Source organism: Octopus bimaculoides, chromosome 10, assembly GCF_001194135.2.
Source record: "Octopus bimaculoides isolate UCB-OBI-ISO-001 chromosome 10, ASM119413v2, whole genome shotgun sequence".
In the NCBI taxonomy this organism is placed as follows: domain Eukaryota; kingdom Metazoa; phylum Mollusca; class Cephalopoda; order Octopoda; family Octopodidae; genus Octopus; species Octopus bimaculoides.
In genome coordinates, this window is record NC_068990.1 from 21,833,420 (window position 1) to 21,838,419 (window position 5,000).

Below are 5,000 nucleotides of genomic sequence, written 5' to 3' on the forward strand. Positions count from 1 at the left end.
TATATATATATATATATATATATATATATATATATATATATATTGATACATATATGTAAATGCACACTCATACAAGTGTATACTCATGTATACTGGATTGTAAGTAAATATATTTATATGTGTGTGTGTAAATGTATGCTTATATGTATGTATGTATCTATGTATGTGTGTGTGTGTATGTATGTAACACTAACGTCATCACTAATGCAAGTAATCTAATACTCATCCACGAAGCCACACTTAGAAATTACTACCCGAAAATCATCCAGATACTTGGATATGTGTTTATGATTTTATATGTGACCTTGTGTACAACCACACACACACACATACACACACACGCACACACACAAACACACACACACACACACACACACACACACACACGCATACGCACTCACACACACACATATACAGGCATGAAATATATTTATGTGACGTACAGCACTTAACAAGCAGGAAAACCAAGCTGGCAAAATGGCAGGTCAATCGACTTTATCGGCCTCTTCTGTCTTACTGGCGGCGCACATATTTAACCCGTAGCTGCAACGGTTAGCCTCATCAGAATATGATTCCTCTTGTTTCCTGGCATTCAACCTCCAATTTTACTTCTAATAATAACAATCACGTTTTCAGTATATGCCATTCTGTTACACCAAAGATGGTTTTAGAATTGCGCATACATCTGATTAATATTATTAATATTGTGTTGTAGAATATACTTATATTCTTGTTGCCGGTTTTGTTGTTGTTGTTGTTGTTGTTGTTGTTGTTGTTGTTGTTTAAACTATAATTATTGATAATTGTGTAGGTTTATGCGGAAAGGCAATTCAGTTATAAATTTAGTTTTGTTTTCTAGACAATAGTTTACGCGCGCGCGCACACACGCATACACACATACACATACACACACACACACACACACACACACACACCCGCTTACACATAAACACAGCCCACACGTCCCAATGTATATATATATATGTATATATATATGTGTGTGTGTGTGTGTGTGTGTGTGTATATACACATGGTATTTATATATATATATATATATATATATATATATACATATATGCACACACATATATACATATACACACATGCAAACACACACAAATATAAATATGTATATTTATATATATATATTTTTGTACATATATCTATATATACGTACATATACATATATATATATATATATATATATATATATATATATATATATATATATATATATATATATATATATATAGAAAGAGAGAGAGAGAGAGAGAGAGAGTTAGGTAGATAGATAGATAGATAGATAGATAGATAGAAAAATAGGTAGTAGGCATCGAGTATATAAATCCTGGTGTATTTTGAAAGAGTAGCGTGTGTGTGATTCGAGGGAGATTCGACTCCTTTTTAGCGGGTTCAGTCTGTAATTGCTAAGGTGAATATGATGTACATATTCAGAAAAATTCATAGATATGATGAGTACTAAAACACATAACTCTGCGCTATGTCCGTATGTTAAAGTCACGTGACATAATTTCACCGAAGGTGAAGGCTTTTTAATGTAGTAACTGTGTCATGGGACACATATGAAAGACAGGTTTTGAAAAAAAAACTATAAGCAGAGAATTAGCTTAGTAGTATACGTGCATGGTTGTCTATGCGTTTGTGAGAATGTGAACTGCAACTGTGATTTTTCACTTTAAAATATTGTTATTCCTTATTTAGTCAAGGATTCTTTTGTTTTTAATAAACATATCTGTTTCACTTATTCGTATTTGTTATAGGATTTTTGTCTGGATAAAATTGAACTGGGGAGACTACGCATTTTGGTTATTTACTTGTTGCAAATGATTGTAAATCTTCGTTTAACGAATCTGTTTGGTATAAATAGCCTGTATTATTAGTGGTTCACATATTTAACCCGTAGCTACAATAGTTAGCTTCATCAGAATATGATTCCTCTTGTTTCTTGGCATTCAACTTCCAATTTTATTTCCAATAAACACAATCACGTTTTCAGTACATGTCATCCTGTTACACCAAAGATGATTGCAGCATTGAGACTACAACTGATTCGTATTATTAATATTGTGTTATAGAATATACGTATAGTCAAAGCTAGAAACAATTCTCTCCCCTTCAGTAGCAGCCAACCACGATGTGTTTTACAAACTACTTCTCAAGCTAAGTTTCGTTTGATCCGTGCAATTTTCGTAACATACATTACAGTTCATTATACAAATATTTTGACGAACGTGTGACGTATTTTTATTACAGGAAGATATGTGTTTTTTATAAAATAGATGCAGGTTCAATAGTAATGACAGCCACATTTTCTGGCTATTGCTGCTATGCGCGTAGTGAGTAATTTGCTGCTGGTGAATACTTTTTATGGAATTTGGTCATCCTTTGCTAATTATTTTGAGTATTTCGAAATTTTGTTTTCATTCTTGTGTCTTCCTTCAATTACAGAATGTATTGATGGATAATTCTGAGTGGTTCTGTATTTCTTGGGTTCTATATTGTCATCTAATATAAAGTATTTGGAATGTTTGAATTGTTTTCGTAATTCTTGAATGTCTGATACAATGACAGACTTTAATTTGTTATTAGTTATTTTATTGGGTACCTTCGTTCAAGTGGAACTTGGTTTAATTCTCTCAGTCTTTTATTTCTAGCTTCAAAATTCAAAACAAATGGACATACCCTTCGTGACACTCATGTTAATTTTGGTATGATTTCTAAAAACATGATGTGGTTTGCACCAGTGACTTGAAGAACTTAATCACATGGAAATAAAAAACTAAAACTAAAATCTAAAAATAAAAGAATTATGTGTACGCTATTCACTGTATAATATAAATTCTTCAACATGCTCAAAGCTGGAAACGATTCTCTCTCCTTCAGAAGCAGTCAACTACGATGTGCTATTAATTTATTACGAAAAAACAAAACCTGTGCACTGTGCTAGCATACTTATATCGGCTGGCAAAGTCTTCCAAAAACAAAGAACACCAATAAAAAATAGTAGCTGATGTTGTAGAAGAGAACGACTGTTGGATCATATCTAAGATTATATAACTGTCGCTCCGTCGGTTACGACAATGAGGGTTGTAGGTTATACGATCAACGAAACAGCCTGCTTGTGAAATTAACGTGTAAGTGGCTGAGCACTTTACAGACACGCGTTCCCTTAACGTAGTTCTCAAGGAGATTCAGCGTGACAGAATGTAACAAAGCTGGCCATTTGAATTATAGGTAAAACTATTTTTTAACAGCTGAATGGACTGGTGCGACATGAAATAAAGTATTTCACTCGTGGACACAACGTGCCGCCGGTGATCAAACTCACCACTTTACGATCGTCAGCCGAATACTCTAACCCCTAATCCACGCTCCTAAGATTATATTATGTTCAGCTGGTTGTTGGAAATAAATGATATGTTGCTAATAGCCATGTAAAGTATATTGACATTATAAAATCCAATTTACATAATCGAAAGCTATGAACGCAGGGTGACGGATGTTGAAAGTAATTACTAAATACATTATAAATACTAATCGTTTATTGCATGAAAGCTTATCGTCGCCCCAGCAGATGATACAAGAGTTTATTCAGTATTCCCTTTTGTCACTTATCTGTGAGTATTTGTTTTTCTGTTTTGTTTTGTGAATGTTTCCTTTGACAGAGTAGTGTCCTAAAAAGCGGGAAACATGTCATCCATTTTACGTTGCTAAAAGCAGGATACATAAATGGCCGTTGGATTCGATTTAATTAATAAACATATAGCCAAATGATGATCACGCAGGAGAGGCTACTATATTAATTAACTATAAACAACATATGTCTATATATGTATACATGCATATAGGCTTACGTGTATAAAGATATATATATATATATATATATATATATATATATATATATATATATATATATATATATAATCTGATATATTGTATACTAAGGCTTATTCTTCATTCTTAATATTCATCATAATATATCTTGGATAAATTCCATATCGATCAATGAAGCCACCAAAAAAATATCACGAGCCGAGGAAAAAGAATCTTTGGAAGTCTTGTAATGCAGTTAGCTTTGACTGAATAAATTTCTTTAAACCGCTTACTGAAGTCTTTCTTCTTTAAAAGAAAAAGCATTTCTTTCCGTCGCCATTCTCTTTTCTATATCCATTCTCTTTTTTTTCTTTCTATCTAAGAAATTCTTTTACACTCTGTTCTTTAGCAAAGTATTTTATCTTCCTAACATTGGCCATCTTCCAAACATCATTCAAGAAAAAAAAAAGATGTCTTTTTAGTCAACGCTTTTTAACTAGTTTCATGGCACTTTCTCTTGCAACATTTTCCACATATCTTCTTTCTTATACACTTCTATAAATGAGAAAAAAAAAGTGTCCTGTTCTTTGTGGTTCCTTTTTGACAGCAAAGGGACTGTTTTTGAGTCCATTTTAACCTACAGCAAAAGAAGATTTGCATGACATGTGCTTCAAAAACTTGTGTAAAAGAAACAGAGAAACAGAATGTAAAACTTCTAGCTTTTTTTTTTAAATTCTATCAACTCTGAAGGGTCACCCAAACCACCACCACCACCACTACCACCACCACTACCACCACTACCACCACTACGACCACCACCAACACCAATACCCCTTTCAAAAAGGAAGAATCGTGTATTTAGTAAAAAAGAAATATGGACAGTAATTCTTTCATATTAGATAGAATTCATGATATTCTGCTTTTGGAAAGCATGGAAGAAAAGAAAAGTATTGAAAATTGAAACTATTAAAAGTTTGAGTTAATCAAAGCAATGATTGAAGTTCGCTAGATATATAGATATCTAAATATATAGATATCTAAATATATATAGATATATAAATATCTAGATATATAGATATATAAATAGATATATGGAACAAACCGATTCTCTCCATGCATACATACATAGATACGTACATACATATAGATATATTTATATACTTATA